Genomic DNA, 22,954 nt, shown 5'->3' with positions numbered 1-22,954 from the left:
TGTGAAATAAAAACAGAAGACTTAATCTAGACCTGTTTACTGAAGGATTGATGCCTCCATTTTATCTTCTTAGGGCCAGAACTGGACTATCTCAGCACAGAGACCTGTATTCAATTTCTCTGCCTGCTGACAACAATCCAGCCCATCCATTTTGCCTCCCACGAGAGCACCCCAACTGCCAGGTGCAGCTCCTCATCTCTCCTGGTAAAGCCCTTCCATCGCGTGTCAAACGTTCATTCACTCATTCAGCTAAAGAGGACCAGCATGTCTCTAACGGCTTAAAATTCCAGATAGTGGTCACTACTCCAACCACTTTGTAAATATTTGATACTAAGCTACTTTTCTTTCACCTAGAAAATCTGCTGTTAACATCTTTTCCCAGCACTTATCTGTACTTCTTTAAGTATTCATTCCCTCAGAGCTGGCCCTTGTATTCCATTAGCACCAAAGCAGGCCTGCAAAGCGCCCACGTAACTTCCCCCACCCCCCTCCTCAAGCACTTTTTCCATTCCCCGATTTTACGATACCACTCCCACATGGGCAGCCTCTTTGCATATACAGCAACTGGCTATTTGAATTAATTTGCCTTACCCACTCTGGAAAATCTGGCATCGTAAGCGGTTCCTCTGACTTTCTGCTTTCAGTTCCTGGAATTTTGCTTCCCTCACAGGTGGTACTTCTACTGCTGCCATTTCATTCCCATTATCCATCTAACTGCCACCCCCACTGCAGCAACAACAGACTAGAAGCCATAGGCTCTATTCATCAGCTGCACCTAACCTACTGCTAATCTTGCCTCACCATCCTTAGACAGCGGTTTCCTTGCTTCCCATCCTTGCTGAACTTTTTTGTTAATACAGCTGAAGAACCTCATGCTAATGAAGTTCTTATTGAACTTCAGTTCTGGCATCAAGAGTTGGAAAACCACAGCCCATGCCGACACAAAAAAAAAGCCAACAAAAAACCCAGTCTCTTGATTCACTAGCATCTGAAGTTATTGGATCACAACTGGTTTAAGGCAACCTAAAGTCCAAGCTGTTGCTGCAGATAGTGTTCCCACCTCTGGCACGACTTCCACGTGGCCACAGGCTGATACAGATGAGGGAACCTGCTCTGCTGAAAATCAGCCCAAACAGCAAAAAGTTAAATTTTCATTTGGACCAGTTCCCTCGTGTAACTCAACAAGCAGCCTCCCGAGCCCCAACGGCGGCAGAATGTGGCAGGGGTGAGGAGAAATGCTGTCAGCAGCAGCGTACACGTGGATCGACTTAAAGCACATGTGAGAATGCAGCCGAAATGGGTCAAAGAGATAAGAACACACCATCCCCACGCTTCCTCCTGCTTCCCCGCTACCGCTCCCAGCCATCGACACTCCTCTCTCGCCAGCGGGCTTACACAAAAGTCTGACTTACCACAGTTTAGACAAATACCAACATGTTCATTAGTTGTTTTGTCTATTAGAATGCTTCAGGTTAAGATTCATTTTGGAAGCAAGCAAACATGGACTTCTTTATATGCAGAAGTTTTGCCAACTGAATTTTTTTACTCACGTAAGGTTTGCAGCTGTTTCAAAGTTGAAACAGCTGGAAGGCTGCACTACTGGTAAGAACTGTGAGCACACGGGTGATTAATGTAGCATAACCCTTACCTATCTGACATTAAGGGAATTAGAAAGAAAAATGTAAGATACCAAGAACTTATAGGTAGCGGTAGCATGCAAGATTTCCTTCTGAAAGCACCATCACTTAGGCTTTGCTTTAGTCTTCCTCTGGTTTGTTTGGACAGTGACTTTTTTTTTTTAAATTACATTCTAAATGACAGTGCTGCTTAGAGATTTTTCTATATCTATACACATGTGAAGCTTTTTCCCCACACTTATCAATTACCAATTGTTACTCTTGTCACAACAAGAAATGAAACATTCCTGCTGTCACACAGCATTACTGCTGATCCAAGCACTATCTTCAACCGTCCAAAACCATTCCTACATCACTGCAAGAAAAAGATTTGCTCATGACATAATCTCAGTTTTGAAAAGATCACTTTTTTAAAGTTTAAAAAAACCGTAATTCTAGCAGTATTAGATCAGAACTTGTTTCACACCTACAAAGCAAAAAACATTTAACTAACAAGCAACTGTCATCAATCTACACAGCTAGAAAAATTAAAGAATACGGCACAACATAGGGAAAAAACAATATCTGTTGCCTATTGGTAAAAGTTATCAGAATACTTAAAACAAAAGAAAAATGAAGACTCGACACAAAAGGATCCATTGATGCAATGGAAAACTTTACAGACGCAAACAGCATATAAATCAGTGCAATGTTATCTGCTCGCTGACAGCAAGTTCTAGTGCCTTCCCTGCAGATCAGGGCTTTTGCAAGGCAAAGAAGAGTGAAAACTGACAGGAGCCATTTTTCAGCGTCTTGCAGACACCATGGAAGCAGACAGGAGCCCCAGGAGTCGAGGTGCTTCGCAGGGACGAGGACACAGGAGCTGAAGGCGTCCCCTGGCCAGAACTGCCACCGAGGCCAAGGGGACAGGCACAAGAGCAAAAGTAATTGAGTTACCGCAGCTGAACAATTACCACTTCTCAGCTGCGCTGCAGTGGCAATTAGCTAAGGGCACGCATACTAAGATTGTCTGAAAAAAAAAATTTAAAACAATCTTCCTGTTTAATCCACCTTCCCTGCTATAAAGCCAGTCCAGCCTCTCCCTTTCCCTGCCATGAGGCTCCTGCGTATCTCTGTGAATCTTCCCTACTTTCCTTGTCTACCTTTAACACCTTTTATAAACAAGTCTGAGAATTTACTTGTCCTCAGACACAGGCAGAACAATTTTCCTCCCCTAGAGTTCAGCCCTGCTCCTCTGCACGCCAGTTGTTCTGTCAAAATACAACTGTTAGGGGTAAGATATTGCCACTCTCCATCATCTGACTGTGTAGGCAGGAAAGACCTTACTGACAGAGACTAGTACCTTCTCTGCTCTCAGCCTGTACTTGACTTAAGGTTGCTGCTGCTTCTTCAGGACTGAAAAAGGCCTGTGAGCCCAAAGCCAATCTCAGGTTCTGGTGCTGGATTTTTTTTTTTTCTTTCCTTCGCCCCTAACTCTACGTGCAAATCTAACAAAGGGCACTCTCTCTCCACCCAGACCTTACCTGATCAACAGTCAAAGAAGACGTACAACACAGTAATTCCAACAGGAAAAAAATCTCATAAATATCAACTAATTGGCAAATCTCTTAAATCATTTCAAACAACAGAAATATGGTGAGAAGGCATCAAGGGAAAAAGGATGCAGAGAGAAGTAGTTGGGGGGTGAAGAAAAAGAGTCCGTTATTAAAGATATCAAAGGGATAAGAGATAAAACATGATCTAAAAATGGAAGCAGAAAGAGAGAAGCAGCAAAATCAAGCTGGGAAAGGCACAGAGACATTACAAAAGCAAGAAAGATTGTATTAGGTCAATACTTAGTTAAGGTATTTTTATATGAAGCTGACACGAGCGGTCAAATACTTCTTCCTTTATGCAGAGGGGATAAGAAACCTGGCAGTTAGGTAAGAGAGCATCAATCTTTATCCAGGCTGCAGCTAAAGAATGAAATTCTGCCCTTAGTTTGTACCTGGCAGCTGAGTCCGTCAGCTACAGATAACAAGTACGAATCTAAGGGGGCTGCTCTCCTTTGCCACTACAAAAGGCCTATTTAGATCAGAGCTACAACTGCTCCTGATAATTTCATCTGTGCACTGCCCATAGATGATGGAAGAAGTTAATAGACAGAGCTTCAGCCTCAACTGTTGCATTTCCTTTCTTTTTGAACTAAAAATAAGTGAAGGTTGCCACAAATCTCAGCTAAACAATGTAGTGAATCAGTGAAGCTATTTATCAAGCCAATCCCTTGTGCTATCTACTTCAGCTTGGAGCTGAAAGGAGATTTATGTTTAAAGAGAGAATGCACATATTTCAGCAACAGCCTTCTACTTCTTTAAACAATAACATTTATATAAGTCAGATGTACAGACTGCTCCAGTAAATAATTAAAACTACAATGCCATCTATGTATTTCTACAGAGCCAATGTGCCCCTCTTAGAAAATATTTAGCATATTTGAATAATCTCTATCTGTATCCATGTGACCTCTTCCATTTATACGAAGCTACTCTACATATGGGATGTCATCAGCAACTTATCTGTGAGGAGGGAATTGTCACTAGACTGTTCTCAGAAACCCTAATCACCCTAGAATTAAAGATGGAGAGCACGGGAGGGGGTAGGAGATGGGTGTTTAAAGACCCAGACATTGAACTTATAGCCTTCACCAAATTACCAAACGTGATTTGTTAAGAGAAGAGCAGGAGATCACTGGATTTCTGGAAGACAATGGAAGTTTAAGCCATAAATAGATATGCGTGAGTTCATGCCTAAGGACTAATAACAAGAAATTAAGGGAAAATTTCAGCATCATGTTAACGGGAACTTAACAACAAAACTCACTGGACCTCATAATAGTTTCCCAAGGGAACTGGTGGAAACTCCCACTGCTTGGAACATTTAAATCCAGGAAGGGCAAAACACAAGAAAAACGCATGATATGGAGTGATCCCATATATGAAAAATGGGCTAAGATGATTTACTACGCTTTTGCAAAGCTGTAAGTTTGCGACGCCGCTTTGCATGACAGAATCATTCTGTATCCTGAGTGTACAGAAGAGGGGAAAAATCCCCCACCCTTTCCTCCCCAAATAGCCGTCTCTGCCGACGCGGTACAACCACCTTCCAGCCTGCTCACAGTCCAGCAGCAGAACAATCCAGACCCATCATCAATCAGACAGACCAACCTGTAAAGCAAAGATTTGCCTCCTCAAGTTCCTCCCTCTGAAATTTTTTTGCCTAATCACTACTCCATTCTAGTTTTCCTAAATTAAATAAATTAAACATTGTATTAACACCACACCCCACAAAAAACAAACCTCGACATTTGTTCATGTAACAAAGCCTGAGAAATTTTGTTTGTAACCAAATCTTTAGATACCAACTTCCTTTGCTCCTCTAGATGATCCCCTTGCCTCCTGTGTGCCAGTCCACAGTAGTTAAAGAAAATTTAGAGTAAGCACAATTACATTTTTCTGTTCTTTATGTGCTAAACCTCAAAGATCAATTGCAACGGGGTTTCTTCTGTGCAGTATGACTCCAAGATAGGTTGTGAGATCATCCATTAAACATACATATCCAAGACTAGATGCATTATTAATTCATTTTCCCCTAGGTAATATGGCATGGTGAAAAATAGCTACTAGAGAACATACTGACTAAAGACTTAAACAGAAATCAGTGGATTTATGTGACGATTGCTATGCGGCAACCTAATGGATCTCATTAAAGGAGACATGGATTCTTCTCCCCTGATACTGTCACTGCTCCTACAGAGCAGACACTGATGTTCAACACAAGGAAGAATATTGATTGCAACATACCCCAGAAATAGTTCTTACACCAGTTGTGAGAATAATCTATCTGAATTTGATATTGTCTGAGGCTGACTACAAACAGGTCTCAACTTTATAGCACTTTTCCGATTAGTGACAGTGTTTAGAAAATCTCTTTTTCTTCAGTAAGTTGGCTATAAAACACAACCGGCCTCAGAGTTTCAGTTAGGCAGGTGCTGTGAACACCAAATTGAGTTTTTACTGTTGTCCTCTTTGACTTTGTGAAGCTGCAATCAAGCAAGCTGCCCTAAGGAACCACTTAACATCAGCATCATCTCAAACCCAACTAACATATTGCTTTGGTAGAGTCCATAGAGCAAATTTTATTTACTGACCTCTTTTAAGATCCAAAAGACTAAACAAACACTTCAATCAACTGCCTGCCTCAGATGTGTTTGTGCTACAAGCAGCTCGTCACTGAAGGCCTCAGAAGCTCTACTGCTCCATTAATCAACTTCAAGGACCACATTTTTCCTTCGCAAAACTATTCTAATCTGGCCCTTCCTCCTTCCTACCTTTTGTACTGTTTTGTTCCTTTCCTCTACAGCCTTCGGAAAAGCGGACAGGCAGGTGAAACTCTGCCTAGCTTTGTGCAAGATGACCTTACATCCACATATCCACAGCCCTGGCAACTACAATAGCAACAGGACACACTGAAGTTAACATTTCTGTATGGTCAAACACCACTCTACTACATCATCACGCAACATGAACTAGAGGTGTCGCTTTGTTTAATTCAGCTTTAATTATCATAAGGATTCAACTCCTATTGAAAGCCACATTCCTATAGATGGGAAGCTGAACTTGGCAGAACCAAACATTTCTGAGGGCCCCCAAATGAACTGTGGTTTTAGCTTCTGCTAACTCTGCCTCTTCTCTTTTGGAAATCATGGCACTCAAACTTCAACAACATTTTGTTCCAAGTGGCTGTTTTTGCATTGTCTCCCTCTTATGCTTTCCACAGACTAAATCAAGAATGGATGTCTGACATAAGGATCCTTCTTCTTAGCTTAATAGTGAGCAAATCCGCCACACACGATTCTCCGCGTTGAACCACAGAGGCAGGTGGCAGTCCTTCACTTCTGCTGCGAGATGCAGAGGAGACGAACCACTCCAAACGTACTCTTTGAAGACTTTTGTTTCCGTGTCACCACTTACACTCCCTTATGCTCATCTTTATCTTATGCTAAAGTTTTCTTAGGATTACATTTGGTATTTAATATTCAGTGTCACTGTAATCCCACAACTTGACTTACCCGGCATGATAATTCAGTGTTTGTCAGAAATCCACAAAAACCTCAAAGCTTGTTTTCTCTGTGTCAAAGAACTTGATCAACATCAAGTTTCCTTTTCTTCTTAAAGCTGCTATCAAACACTGCAATGATCTCAGAATTAAATTTGTTGTATGTGTCACATCAAAAAGGAAAGAGCAGAGCTGGGGGGGGGGGGACGGGACACCAAAACTACCCACACACACACACAGAAAGCTGTCTAGTCAATGGCAAAAAGAGCATGTGAACACCACTATAATCCTTCAGAAAAAACATTATTTCTATTCCCAGTTCTCCAGGATCTGAAATATGGTACAAACTACCCTTGAGGAGACCATCTGCCATCAATGCATGGTAGACTCACCATGGATCAAGAATGCAAAGAGACAGAAGTACGTTTATGATCCACAGGATGTCTAACAACTTTATTTTGACCAAAGCTGCAGATACCCAATTGCTCTTACGAAAGAAGCTGGCAGCAGGCAAGAGTTAACTTTTAGTATAGGGCCAGCTGGAATAACACAGACCACTCAGACAACAAACGTCACCTCACAAGCACCCTGGATTTGTTCCAAAACTCACTTGAAAAGTGGTATTCTTTCTTGACACGCTCAAGCACCAATTCAGCTTGCACCAGAAGCAGCACATTTTTTTTTCCTAGTGCATGTCAGGAGTCATAGTTTCTAAATCTACTTTGAGATGATTTTGAATAGTCTCAAGATACACATTTTCCCACAGTATCACTAGGCAAGCTTGTAAATTATTTTCCTTGTATTTAAACTTAAAAACAAAGATTTCATGCAGTTAAAAATGCCAGATTATTTCCCCCCACCTCCCATCTTCCAAAAGAAAGAAGCCTTTAGATATAGAAATACTTTTTTAAGGTGGAAAGGGACTGTATTTGCAAAGATACTCACCCACGTTAGTACTGCTATGAAATCACTTACAATATTTCAGCTGACATTCAATAATGTTATTTCTAGCTATTTCACTGAGCTCACAGAGCTATCACGGCCAGGGAAGTAAGCAAACATAACACCTGCTCAGATTTGGCAAGCTGCACGAGGCTCAGAATAACAAGGCAACCGCTCTAAAATCTCCCTCATTTACAGACGCTGATTTGCTGACGAGAGGAAGATAGCTGTGCTCACCTTCGGAAATGAGGATGAATTTGGATTAGCAAATACTGGGGATTCATCTCACATTTAAAATGGAGGCTGGTAGTTGAGGAGGAGTGAATGATAAACTAAGAGCTTTTACTGATTTACTGCTTTTTCATATAAAGTCTGTTTTCCTCTCTTCACTCCACAGCAAACCTAGGGCAAGAAGCAGAAGAGAACACACAAAAACCTCTGCCTGAAGACTAGGTACCACTGGAGCAGCTGGGGCTGTACTTCTCATCACTTCTATTTTCTAAAAGCATTTTCCTAATCTTTTAGTGATTAGAAGAAACCTTACTTTTTTCTAACAAATCAGGTAAAATATCAGAGGATGAAGTTACCAGAGACAGCTGAAAAGAGAAATCTGACACCCCCCATCCATCCCACCACCACCGCTTGCACCAGCTCCCAGTGCTCTGCCGATTTTGTGCTGAGCCACAAACCAAGGAAAAAAGAAAAAGCGGTCAGTTTTCTACAGGCATCAGCCAGAGCAAGGAAGAGAAGTGAGATGAGCACCGGCAAGAAGTACAACAGCAAGCCTTGAGAGCAGTTCATCAGTAACATGCAACTCCTCCAATCCGTCTAAGATGCTACAAAAAGTTTTGAAGCACAAGTTTACAGTTGTCCGTGTACTCCCTCAAAATGCACAGTACCCATACTCCACGAGCAAAGACATCAGTCTCCTAACCTGATTTAGAAAGTGTCTTTGCCCATGCAAAAGGATTTCTATGCAGTTGTATAAGCTTGAATGTATATGCACACATGCCCAAAGGAACAAAAAATATCCTTCTGCCCCAAGTGGCTCGGCAAAACTCTGAAAATAAGTACCAGGATGACTGCTATGGATGAGCACCCATGCTACCCCAGAGAGGGTGGCTGGAGACTCTACAGTGTTTGTGTCCCCTTTCAGACAAGAAATCATGCTTTCTAAAAAGGAAGAACACTGAAGATGGCTGTGTCTTATACATCAATATTGCAAGGACAGCAAACAACTGACCTTTGGGCTCAGGATGTCCTACACCACTGTCAAAAAAACTCCCTCAGACCAGACTTAATGACCAGTGTTTGGAGAGCAACCCATTCTCAGAAATTCATCCTAGACGGACTACAAAGCAAAGTGCAATCTACTAAACAGCTCCCTTTGCAGCAACGTGAAGTTCATGATTCCTACCATAAAAACGCATGGAATGCTTTCCGTGAATATTGATCTATAAAAGCAATCCAATAGCATATGTAAGGTACAATGTAAGTAATATCACATTATCTCTAATGAATGACAATCACAGAGAAGAACATGTCTGTCTAATTCCTGTACATTAACGCAGCTCTGTATATACCCCCAGCAACTGGCATTAAGATCCTAAACTGCTTTCTTAATATTATGCATTTCGTAACATACTACTCAAAAGTACTACTAATAAACTGCGTGGTTTTGGAACACATAAAGGAAGAATATATAGTTTTCTTCTAAAAATCCCATTCCTGACTGATTTTATTAAAAAATCATTTATATGCTCATTAGCATAATCTAATATCTCAAGGAGTCACATATTTGAATATAATTAGCCACTTATTTTGTTGCATTCAGTGCTAATGACCTTTCTTTGAAGAGAGATCCATGTTTGATTTTTCTGCTGTTCAAACTTAAGAGAAGTCTCTTTGGGTTGAAAACGCAGGAGTCCTCTGAATTGACTTTAAACAGCTAAGCAATCAATTACCTTGTCACTTAATTTATGCTGCGTTTGTTTGGGTCGGCTTTGTTGTAGCAGCATGAAGGCTTTATATCCAGGTGACTGAAGCCAGACTTCTAGGTACATATTTGGGATCCCAAACAATAACGCCAAGCAAACACGGCTCCCGCTGACATCCAGAGTAGGTCTAAACAGCATAGCTCAAAAACAGGTTTAAGCGTGCGGAAGCCAGCTCCTTGCCACACTGTTGACAGCCCTCACCCACATCGGAGCCCGGGTTCGAGGAGACCATGCTGTGCTTCTGTCTCTACTTTGGAAGTGTCACCTGTTTATAATTTCTATCAGAAAACAAAGTTAGAAAAAAAATTACCACGTAAGAAACAATATAATTCATTTTTCAAGTGTTACATTCAGGAAATTAGGTCTAAAATTCTAGCAACAATAATGCCTTCAAGAGGGGTATGCATTTGACAACTCCTGCCCCCTCTTGCAACTACTTAAACTTCCTTCATTTCTACCTACATGGTTGATGGTACTTAGGTTTAGCCTATGCAGACTAGTACTTAGTTGTCTTTATTGTCCAAAATGATTCAATTATTTGAGGGGGGGGGGGGGGGGGGGGGGGAAGAATCTTCATCTAAAGGAATAGTTTGCAACTTTAAACTCATTATTTCCCATTCCACAGTTTATACATAAATAGCCAATTCTGCAAAGCCTTAGGAAAAAGCAACTTTGTTTACAACTCTAATTACAACTGTAGAGGGAAAAAATAGTTTATTTTATACATATGATCTAAAGTTTTCTCTCAGTAAGAGTACTACATTTATTGAAGACATCAAAAAGAAGCTGTGCATTAGGAGCCTGGAGGTTGTTTTGTAAGCAGCCTCCTTCCAGAGCAGGCTGGAGTTCTTGCCCTTCAAAATGCGCAAGGTTAAATTAAATGTCATTCAGGGAACAGTCTGTGTTCAGCTTATGCGGAGACATTCTCCCACCTGCGACAGAAGATGCAGCACTTCCATGTTACCCTCCCTGGTGACTTAATGAGGGCCTTCACAAACTCCTCGCCCAGGAAGGAACCACGCAGGCTACAGGCCAGGTATGGTCCCACACACCCAGCTTTCAACCTCCTAAATTATCCCGTATACCGTTTTTACATCCGAGATGGTCATAAACTGTGTGTGGGAAATTCCACTCCGAGCAGCTAACCGAAGAGCAAGCCCAGAATTTTCAGGAAAAGCTCTACTTTAAAGACATGTTTAAATAAGGGAGTTCTCTTTCTCACCACTCCTCCCATGAAATTACAGTTGAATACCTGTGACAATGGCAGAATTCAAACTTATTTTCACAGAGCGTTGTAAGCAGTGTGTAACAGCACCACCTGGTGATCTCAGCTGTACGGTATTTTTAAGACATCCACTAAATTAAGGCATAGTAATCAGCACAGAAGAACAGATTTTAATCTTGGTTGTGTATAGTTTGGGATTTTTCAGTTGAAAATACATGCAATTTGTATTAGTAAATCGTAGCATTTTGTGATTCTGTTAAAAAACAAATCAAACTCCTCACAGCTAGCATCAGACGACTTCTACTGGGAAGCAGGGAAAGCTCTTGACATAGCAACAGCCAGTTTAGTAAAATTCAAATGTTTTAACGTACTAGGTTAATGAAATATTTGTTAAAAGGTTTGGTTAATAGTTCATACAGAAGAAAAGCCACCTCAGAATTAGCAACAGTCAAGCCTAGGTTATTAAAATCACTTGAAAAATCAAACTGGATGTCATGTATGCTGCATATCCTGAATTGATTAATATATAAACAGAAATAGCATTTTGGTCCTAATGCATTAAGAATTTTACTGCTGTTCCAGCGAAGTATCGCAGAACACCTAACACACATTGCTGGAAAAATCCTTAGGGATCCTGAAATGAAAAAGTACTCTCTAAAGATGTCACAAGCGACAAGAATTCTATTAGAGTTGATCATTTCTTCTTCATCACTCCTTTTTAAGTTATGACTAAATTAGCACAGCCTGCGCACTCCAGGGCGTGTGCTGGGAGGAGGGAGGGGGAGCAAACGGAAGATATAAAGGCCCGAGGCACTTCAAGCAGCGAGCATCCATCTGCTAGCAGCAGTCAATGAACAGAACATTTCTAAAAAGCTTCCCACTCATATTAAGTCAAGCCAAAAGAACAGAAAACACCTTCCTTCACTGTGACTGTGCAGGACTGAACGTAACAGGACAGTGGGCTATGCATATATTTTTTTAAAAAATTTTAAAAATGAGAGAAAAGCTCACAACGCGGTCCTGCATTCAGCCTCTCCTGCTGCAAACCTGGTTTAAGAGGCTCTGCTCATCTCTACGTCATCCATTCCCTCCTCCACTCTCTGGTGGCATGTGGAGGAGTGAAATGATCAAAGGGAAATAAGAAAAGAAAAAAAAAAGAGTTGGTTCTTTTTATTTTTTTATTTTGCTTGTGAAACCCAGATCTTTCTGCTGCTCCGGTAAACAGACGTATTGCCCAAGCTACGGCCCAGCATGTTTGGATGAAGGGAATGGGAAAGGGCAGCTGAGGGAAGGAAAAGGCAGGGATCAAACTGGCTTTGCTGTTAGAGATGGTTATTGTGGAACTGGACTCCGGAGCCACAGCTCTACGAGACGAAAGCCTCTGATGGCAACAGCACTCCAAGGAGTTCCCGACCCTTAACACCACATTCCCACCCGCACACCGCAGCACACCAGCTCTGCGGGCTGACAACTGCCTGCTGGGAGCACAGCAAACCCCAGCCCAGCAATCAGCCAGGTTAAAAGTGACTTGCGTATGTGCACAGAGTTGTTCTGCTTCAGGCTGGGACCTGGGCTTGGTTTTGAGTTTTTTGTTGGTTTCTTTTTTTGAGCAGGAGGCTGACACTGCTCAGTCTGCTGATGCACGTGCCAGCGTGGCTGTACTGGACACAGAACGCTCCCACTGAACACACATTTCATACCTAGTACAGAACCCTGTAGTTTCTATTCAGTTGGACCCAATACCTACATTTACATTTGGGTCTTCCACCACTGTACTGCATTTGCCTGAGAAAGCAGCGGCACTGAGCAGGAGCCAAAGCCTTTGCCTGAGTGACTTTTGAATAGCGTATGCAAGGGCAGGGCTCGTCCACCTGGGAGGACACATCACAAACTGGGAAGGCAACGAGGACGATCAAAGCTACGCGTGCCCTTCTGCACAAGGAACGCGGTGACCATGTCGTGGAGGAGCACTGCTCTGCTGCTGCTGCCTTGGCCACCGCTGGATGCCCGTGACAGATGCTGTGCCAGATGTGCCCGGGCAGGTGTTGTCACAGCCCTGCAACAGGAACACCACATGTCCGCACACCCTTTCACAGGCGCGCTGGAGCTGATGCCACCTGCATCCCACACCGGCACAGCCCTTCTTTTAAAAGCGATATACACAGGCACTGATTTTTTTCTGTTATTTGTTAAGCCTATAGAAGGTCCAGAATTCTCATTCTGTGGCCATTATTTAAGAAAAGCCATCCTCCAAGAAAACTGCAACAGCTCCACCACCAAACTGCATTTACAGACCATCAGGCTTAGGGAATGCCTCCCTGCACGGTCACATCACCAGCTCTGCAATTTATTTCATCGAGCAAAACAAGACGGCACTTTCAACACATGAAAAAGCAACCAGGAGCTATCAGAGAACACAGCATTAAGAAGCAACAACATTCCCCCCCTCAGGTTTTGAACCACAGCGCCTGTCAAATGACACAAACACTTCAAAACTCACGTTTCAGCGTTTTAAACACAGTCCTATGCCATGTAAGTGGCACACACATTTTCCATCATCAAAAAGCAGGAGCAGCAGCTACATGGAACTTAAACGTATGTTACCTGCAGTAGAAGGGGAGGAAGGAGGAGAGCGGCAATTGCCTATTTTCTGCCACACTGTACACAAAGGCAGACAGACCTATTAATATCCAAGTTCATCTCCTTGTGAATGGTACTATAAAAAGCGAATGTCTTAAAAAACATTAGCCCTCTAGGTAAACTGTCTTTAAGTAAAGGATTGCTCTCAAGAGAAATGACAGGTTCCAATTACCTACACAAGGCTGTAGGGAGATAAATCACCGTCAGTGAATTCCACAAACGTGATATATATTGTCCTACTCTATGTCACGCAGAAACTGTCATAGTTAACAGGGAGGAATTTTAAGATATGAGAGGCCAAAACTTCAATATCCAAGCATGAAATTTCACAAGCAAGCAGAATTTTTTAAGGTATTTCTTCTTTTGTTTGCCAAAACAAAGCAGAGATTTGTGCTTCCCTGGCACAACAGTTTTCTTTTCCACAGCCAACTAAGAAACTGAGACAGAGCAGAGACAGGAGAGGAGACAGAGCAAAGGAACCATGAAAGACACCTTTAACTCCAGAGTCACAAACAGGCCAATTCAAAGCAGCTAAACATGCGAATATTTTTTGTTATTAGTCAAGAGAAGTCATCTATTAACTCATTTGATTAAGACTTCGATTTTTTTCCTATATTTTTTCCAACTTCAAGGACAACCTTCAAAATTAAAAGAAGAAATAACAACAGAGGCCATCCTGAGTTCACATACAGACTCACCCAATAACTCCAAGCAATTTTTGAAGTCCCTTTTCTAATTTTTCCCTTTTCTGGCTAAGCAAACACAGACACAGAACAAGGAGGACCAGCAAAGCTTGACTCACATATTTCAACTGGATGGGATGCTGTGCTCAAAGTTTCAAGTTGTCCACCAGCCTCTTGGCAAAATCCTGTCATTACAGTACCTCCAGCAGATCCTCTACTCTTTACTTAAAGGATCCCAGAGCCTCTGCATTAGGAACACAACAGATCTCATTAAAGGAGATATGGATACTTCTGATACTGCCACTGTAAGGACAAGCAGCACATCAAAAGCATCCTGGAGACAGGTACTTTATTCATCATTCCCTATCAAAACACAAAGATGGCCAAGGCTTAAGACAATAAAAACTTTCACATCTGAACTCAGGTGGGAACTAAGTAATCAATGCATAATCAACAGGTTGTCCCAGAGCAGCTGATGAACTTCACTGGTCTTTTAACAAAGGTAACTGGAGATCATGAAGCATATGGTCTCATCAGCCAACTGAGAAAGAAGAGATTCTCCATATGCTGCAGGAGAAGCCCCAGTACCAGAAGGAACCCAGCCTCTTTGAATGCCTCTGAATCAAACTCCACGGGTCCCCAAGAGTAACAGGGAAACAGGCAAGGAAATACATTCTGCTGCTGCTTTTATCCAAATTCTTGGAATAACTTCTGCTGGCTGAAAAGTGGGTTTTCTGCTCATTTTTCTTAAGTGGTTTGTCTGTCTCTTCAAGACTTTGCTGGTTAGTGAAGTCGCCTGAAAACCCTGAAAGCTGAAGTTCTGAGAAAGGCGTGTAAGCTACTGAGACAGCCTGAAGGTCAGCCATCAGGGACTCCAGCACCTGGGCTGTGGCTTATGCTTCCGTGACTTTGCCTGTGTCAAAGCAGAGGACCAGGAAAGTCTGTAGCTACTAAGACTCAAGCAAGCCTCAAAAGCACAGAGGTCCAGCAAGCTGGAACACAAACACAACATTCCAGTAACACCAGAAAAGTTCCGTGTTGAATTGTTATAAGTAACAGTGATCACAAATGTGAAAGGGCAAACGGGTTGGGAAATTAACATTCCTTTTAAAATTGATTAAGATGTTAAGGTACCAAAGATTTAACATCCCAGGTCACAACTTCTCTGCTTTCCTGGCTCTGGAGCACATTTTGATCAGCGAGGAAGAGTAATGAAAGTCAAGAGACACTTGTGCAAGAAATAAATATATGAGTGTTATGGCTGGGATAACATCCATGTTTCAGCAGACACTGGAGAGGGTGGATCTACAAGACAGGAGGAGGGAAAGCTGTGAGTGGCCTCAAAGGGAGAAAGCTTTAACTTGTTAACATGCAAAAGGGCAGAGAAGTAGGATGCAACTCAGTAGTTCAGTTTTGGCCATGTTAAGTCTGTGTCAACAAGAAGATACACAAACACAGACACCAAAGCTCATCACCCTTATCTTCAGAGATGAGCATGTGAGCTTAGTCAATCTAGACTTCCTTTCAGTGAGTGAAGAGAAACAGACACTTAAGCGAATGAGTCATTTGACTTCCTTTCCGATTAAATTAATCACACTCTAAATCTGTCTGCCTCTATGCAGAGACCCTGAAAGCAGTTCACACATCTAAACTTTGCCAAACGAATCCCACCCTAGCTCAAGCCATGACATGGGACTAGATAGAAGAGTTATGTTGAGAATAAAGAAATTTACCAAAGAAAAAGGTTGCACTTGAAACAACAACAACAATAAAACAATAAAACACACACACAAAAAAACGTGCAAGATCATCCCAAATGAAGAGGGGAAGATGTTTCTTATTCTCCTTCAAGGAAAGAGAAAGTTAACACATCACATGGAAAGATGAAGGAAATGAATGAGACAGAAGTTGTTAATGATAACAAGGGACTCATAAGGGGACAAGGCAGCAGACAGATCAAAGAGGGTAAAACCGAGCAATGGTCTGGCTAGAAGAGGAAGTCTTTCAAAGCCCTAGCGAGTAAAGAAATTTAGGAGGATACAAGACAAACCCAGAAAAGGAGAACTTTAAGTAATGTTTAGTCTAAAAGACAACAAGAGAAAATCCAATGAGGTACTAACTGAAGGTGGAGATGGGACAATTAGGATTAGCTTCCATTCCAACAAAAATGAAGGCAAGAAGGACAAGAAAATGGCAGAGAGGCTAGACTAGAAGTTTCATTATGGTAACCAAAGCCAGAGACAGGAGTTGACACAGGAGGAAGAGTCAAAGAAAAGACTGCATCCAGCAAAGGAAACAATCCGGATGAATTCAAAGTCTATGCACGGCTGCAAAACTACAAATTCACTGAGAGGTGACAAATAGATGGTGGAACAGCTCACATGACTGGAGTCATGAGATGCATGGTTAAAGGCTTCACAAGAAGGACAGACAGGGAAGGTGACAGGGGACTCATTTTACACAAAGGAATAGCTTGAAAGTGTGAAAAACAAGTGGCAGATCAATAGAGAGTTAATGGCTCTGGATGAGAGGCAAGGTCAAAGGAAACACCGCCATAAGCACCTGCTATAGACCACCTGATCCTGCAAATAAAGCTTTCTTTAGACAACGGGAAGATGTCCTCGTTCTCCCAGTTAACTGTAACCACCCCAGCATCTGCTGGAAGGGACACAAGCAATACAGTGGACTTCTGGAGTGTCAGGAACAGGTCAAGCAGGAGAAGCATCGTGATACACCTACCATTCTCTAAACAGGAAGCAGTGGTGGAGAATGTAAAGTTTGATGGCAGGCTTGGTTACAGCAACCCAGAGATGAGATTTTAAGATCTTGACGGATGTGAGGAAGACAGGTAGCGTAATGACAACCCTGGATTTCAGAGAGCAGGCTTCAGTTTGTTCAGACAAGTGGTAAGCAGGACCCCTCGATGTACTGCTGTGAAGTCCAAAGGGGCCAGAAGGACTGGTCAGTGAAGTACAATCTCTTCAAAGCACAAGGACACTCCATACTGATCTGCAAGAAGTCGAGCAGACAGGGCACTGGGCAGCTTGGCTTTATAGCACGACATGACTCTCCTCGGTCTCTGTTGCAATGTCTGCTTTCAGGTCTCACAGGTCTCTCTACATCAGTTTGGAGGAAAGCAAGCATCACCCATGGTAGAGAAAAACTGAACAAGGGCTCAGTCACGCAAAATCTACACACACCAGTCAAGTGGATTAGATGGGATGCATCTAAGGATGCCAAAGGAGCTGGGAAAGAGAGGCATCTTTGCCAGCTTCAAAAACGTTGTAGGAATCGCGGGAGGTTCTCTACGACTAGACGGCAGCAAGCGTCAGGCTTTTCTTCCAGAGGGGGAAGTAGGACACTAGAGGCGAGTCAGCCTCCCTTCAGCCTGTTGGAAGGCTACGGAACAAATCTACCTGGAAACCACTTCCAGACACACAAAAGGTAAGAAGGTTACCAGGAACTCCCAGCACAGATAATGAGGGCAGTTTGTGCCTGACTGCAATAAAACCCACACTGCAGTGAACAGTAATCACCGCTCTTCCCGCAGCCCATTTCATCGTTCTTCCTTAGTACCCTGGCAGCCAAACTGAGGAGATGCAGCCTAGCCAGGTGAACTGCAAGCTGGGTGAGAAACTGGCCAGGTTCAAAGTGTAGCGGTCAGCACTTTAACCATCAGGCTTACAAGCGGGATTTATACTGAGGTCAATACTGTTAAATGCCTCATTAACAACATGGACAATGGGACAGAAGGCTCCCTTTACCAGTCTGCAGACATCATCACACTGGAACAGTGGTCAATACACTGATGGGGCAGAGCTGCAATTCAGAGGAATCTTAAAATGCTGCAGAAATCAGCTGACAGAAACCACATGAAGTTCAAGGAGCCAAATGCAATTTTTTTGGCACCTGGGCCAGAAGAACTGCAGGGCAACAATACAGGCTGGGGACTGTTTGGCTAGGGAGCAGCTTTGCTGACAAGGATCTAGATTCCTCACAGAAAAAAAGATGAACACGACTCGGCAGCACCCAATTGCAGTGATGAAGGCTAACTGCATCCTAGAGCTGCATTATTAAAACTCTAGCCAGCAGGTCAAGAGAAGTGATTATTATTCCTTGTTCAGCACTTGTGAGACTATATTTGGAGTACTTTGTCCAGTTCAGGACTCCTCTGCACAAGACAAGGCATTGACATATTGGAGCCAGTCCAGCAGAGAGCTACTAAGATGATTAGGAGACCGGAGCACACGGTGTGAGGCTGAGAGCTGAATTTGCTCAGTCTTAAGACAAGAAAGCTACGGGGGAGGTCTCATTGGTATCTTCAGCTACTCAGTGGGAGGTTATGAAGAAGATGGAGCCAGAATCGTCACAGATGCACAGCAGAAAGAGGCAAGAATTACATTTCATCAGAATAAGTTCTGACTAGATACAAGGAAAAAATTCTTCACTGTGAGGGTGGTCAAGCATTAGAGAGCAGATTGTCCAGGGAGACTGCACCATATCCTTCCCTGGGGATACCCAAAGCTCAGCTGCACTAGGCCCCGAGCAGCTTAATGCAACTTCAAAGCCACCACTTTGTGGACCTCTGGAGGTCCCTTCCAATCTAAATTATTCTGGGATTCTACTATCCTCTCCTCTCTTCTGGTTTCAGTTTTGCTAAGGAGTGTTCTCTTGTTGCTCTTCTTCGGATACTCCCGCTCTTCGTGTGTATAATATATTGTCCTGGTCTAATTCACGCTGTACAGTCCTGACAGGAAGTTGAGCCCTCCACAATCACTTGTAATAACACCAGCTATGAATTTAGTGATGACAACAAAGAGTAAAGAATTAAACAAATAGTTTAAATGTAAACAGTCAAAAATGCATTAGAGAACACCTTCAGAAATGCCTCCCCATTTAGCATTAAAATACCATTAGCTATGGTTCAGTATTTAAGAGGACTGAGGGAAAACACACACTCATTTAAAGAAATAATTAAAAACCCAGCACAACAGTTCAGAAATTGGATTAAGCTAGATGCAGCTGCAATCTTCATACTTAGTTTAAACCAAATTTGAATATCTGCAACTGAAGCTTTCAAGTTATAATCATGCCATTGACCTTCCTTCCCTTCTCCCTTTTCTTTTTGGCCACTGAAGACTATTGAAAGTATCAGAGCTCCAAGTCAAGAACAACTGCCTTGTAACTACGACTCTGACACGGATATAGTGAGAGCAGATTGCCTGCGAGGAAACAAGAATAAACCAGCTATTTAGAGAGATTATGTAACGCAGCACAGAGCTGCAAAATGAGATTTAAAGAGACAGAACTCTGCCTTTCAGCCCTGTAAGTAACCACAGAAGTTGGGCAATACTGTAGCAATTTGAAGTGGCTCAGACCACAGAGGAAGAAGTCTTGTCTGACTAGTATTTTATTCATAATTCTTGTTTCTCACAAAAACAGTACTGTCTGGCTATTTTGTCAAATCTTTGAAAACAAAGTTGAAATACCTCTTCACATCATCCCATAGATGTGCAGGTTTTTACCACAAAAATGAGCTCTATGTGAACAGATACGAACCATTCTGTGGACCTGAGCTCGTTGAACTTGCGGAGCTCGGCACGCTCAGTTAGCACAGTAGTGCACACTGAAAACCAAACTGATTATGAGCAAATACAACAGTATTAGATCTTTCCTGCATAAATATTTTAGCAAGTGTAAACAACACTCCAGCTTTTATAAGCAGCCAATTCCCAAACGAACACCCACAAACATCAGCTGGTTCAGCAAAGAAAGGCAGAGACTAGGAACTGCCATGCACGGCCGCATTCTAAATTGCAAGGAAGTGTACGGCAAAGGCATGTGGGACGAGGGAGACTAGTTCTGTGTATTAGACATTCTTACACAAACCTGGAAACCACAAAGCCTTCAGGGTTTGCCCACAGCTTTGTTTAGAGCACACATATATGTATACATATATGTATAAAAACCACCAGCGCACAACATAATGATTTTATAGAAGAGTCCAGAACGGTAGAGCAGTTGTTGATGGGAGATTTTACTTCTGCATTTCTTCACTTTAGAATGAAGGAAAAGAAAAAAACATTGTCATATTATTGCCTTAGGCATTCTCATGAAAAACTGTTTTTCATCTAATTCTAAACATCCTTTCATTAAAAGACTCAACAAATAGTAGCATCATATGTTCAGCCAACCCCAGCTGCTTTGCTAGTGATTAAGTAAGAGACAGCGAGCCCAGATCACCTCCCCTGGACAGACAGACATTACAGCTAGGAAGAAGTTGGCCCAAACTACACGGCGGAGGGAAGGGAAAGCAGGGGGAGGTCACCGTTTTTTAAAAAACAGCAAGTCCCTGCTCCACTGCTGGACTTTTCCCCGCATCATGTCAAGCCTGCAGGTTGCTGGCAAGCGGAGCAGGCACAGCGAGAGCCCTGCCAGCGCTCTCAGACCACACACACGCACGCTCTCTCTCAGCTGTTCTCCAACACACTGGGAACAACCTCCAGAGCAATCTGGGCTCCACCGCCCATTCCTGCTTTCCAGAGTCGGTTCTTCCCTTCGGCAACAGCCTGTGCAGAGCACCACGTAGGAGAAAACCACGTGCTTACGCTACAGAAGGTAGCAGGCAGCCTTGACGCAGGAGCCACCAGCCAGCCGCAGGAACGGGCCTCCTGAAGCGTGCTCACAAGCTGTGCTGCACCAGCGTCCCGACGGGAGCCAGTTTCAGCCGTTCATTTAGAAACACAAACGCAGTAGTACCAGCAATGAAATAAACCAGCAGCTGGGCATTTCTTCTGATCAGACAGCATAGCACCCCAAGGATAACTGTTCATTTTTAATACAGTCAGCTATCAGTGCTCTTCAGCTTCACTCAATGAACCTCATTCTTTAAAATTCATACCGTAAGTTCACTTACTTTGCTACACATTCAAGTATAAACACAATGGATATTAATATAATTTCACAAAAAAAAAAAAAAAGCCATGATCATGGGCACACAGTGACAGGGTGAGATTTTCTAAGTTCATTGCCATAGCTAAATTTGCAATTAAAAACTATATAAAGCTAAAAGCGTGATTAAATCCAGCAGACAACTAGCTCATTATACAGCAGCAGAAAAAAAAGCCTTTCAAACACCAATTGCTCTACCTGAAATATCAGCTGCTGTTGCCATGCCTGCGACTAAGCAAGAACATCACTTCACCCATTGAAAAGAACTTTCCGAGAGACAGATTGGCAGCATGACAAAAGCAGGTTGGCTTCAGAAATCACAGACCAAACAGTTTTGTCCTATGTAAAGCATAGCTACAAAAAGGAGAAGAAAACCTGTAAAAGCCTCAGACAGTTACAGGTAAAAAGACAAATTATTTGCCTGTTTCAGAACTGTGTGGGAGATAATTTCATTTCAAGCAACTACAGTTTCTTTTATCTGATGCTGATAGATTTCAGCCAAGTCAGCATCATTGTGTATGATTGTGGGGGGCCTCACGAGTCCAGTACGTGCAAAAGCTGTGGTGAAGGAGGACGCTCAGGCATATTCCCCAGCAAGCAGTCATCCAAGAAAGAAGCCAGGTTTAGATTCCAGAAAAACGCCTACATTGCCTTTAATTGTGATTACTGTTCAACATAACCAAAAGAGTTTTTGAAGGATTCAAACATTCCAAAAAGCAAGACAACAGCATCTTCTCCCCTCAACATTTTGCTTTTCTACAATTAAAAGACAAGGAACTGGGCAGACCTTACACACAACAAGCCAATTTATTTTTAAAACACCTGTTTTAAATTTTAAACCTGTTTAAAATTACAGTTTTGATTAAAGTGCCTTCATCCAAAGACAAACTTCACTAGCTGTAAAAGGTATTCCAGTGGTTTTATTCCACTGCTTTATACGGGTTACACTTTATACAGGCATTTTTAAAACTCGTAAGATAGTAACTTGCTCACATAAAGTTCAAGCTTTACTCTGCCGAACAAGCAGGGCTCGATGCTGTTCAGTACAAACAGCTGAATAAAACATTCTGTATATAAAACAACCTATATATAAATCAGTTGAATAACGCTGAGTAAAGCAATATGGCTATATTTCAAGAACAGATCAATCTTACCCTACATATACCTATGCAGGTGTAATATCAGACCAATCTTACCCTACATATACCTATGCAGGTATAATATCAGATCAATCTTACCCTATATATACCTGTGCAGGTATAATATCAGATCAATCTTACCCTATATATACCTGTGCAGACACAGTATCAGCCAAGATTTTCTGTGTTTGAGTTGCAAGGATAAGACTTCAATTGAGTCAAATACCTTTATTTAAAACATTCCCCAAAATGAGCACCGTATCAGTAAAACCCATCTACATTCCTTGGTTAATTACATGTCAGCTTCTGAGTCTTTGATATGACAGTCCATCAGCTGTCATCTTCAAGTCAAGAGACAGGACTATTAATTAGCCAAAAAATGACAACTGCTGTCCATTGATATGAGTAACAGCAATTGAAACTGGAAGACCATTCTGTTTCTGGAATAAACACTGGTTTTATCTATTCTCTTTTAAGAGTGTAGATTATGTAGATCTCAGTTAAAATGTATAGCATGTAATGAGAACATTTATTTAAATACTCTCTGGACACAAACCTTTTTTCCATTTTTCCCCTCTCTGTTCAACAGTCACATATTAAGGACATGATTACTGTGAAGCGTGCATAAATACATGCGTTATCTCAC

The 22,954-nt window shown here is 42.2% G+C and overlaps 1 protein-coding gene across 1 annotated transcript in view; it reads right to left on the bottom strand.

The window, feature by feature from the left end:
• BRF1 (BRF1 general transcription factor IIIB subunit) overlaps positions 1-22,954 on the bottom strand; it is a 184,475-nt gene that overhangs the window by 138,708 nt on the left and 22,813 nt on the right. The window lies entirely within an intron of this gene.

The sequence above is a fragment of the Opisthocomus hoazin genome, chromosome 7, assembly GCF_030867145.1.
Source record: "Opisthocomus hoazin isolate bOpiHoa1 chromosome 7, bOpiHoa1.hap1, whole genome shotgun sequence".
Lineage (NCBI taxonomy): Eukaryota > Metazoa > Chordata > Aves > Opisthocomiformes > Opisthocomidae > Opisthocomus > Opisthocomus hoazin.
Note: the sequence above shows the minus strand (reverse complement) of the source record. Positions and strands in the feature narration are given on the sequence as shown.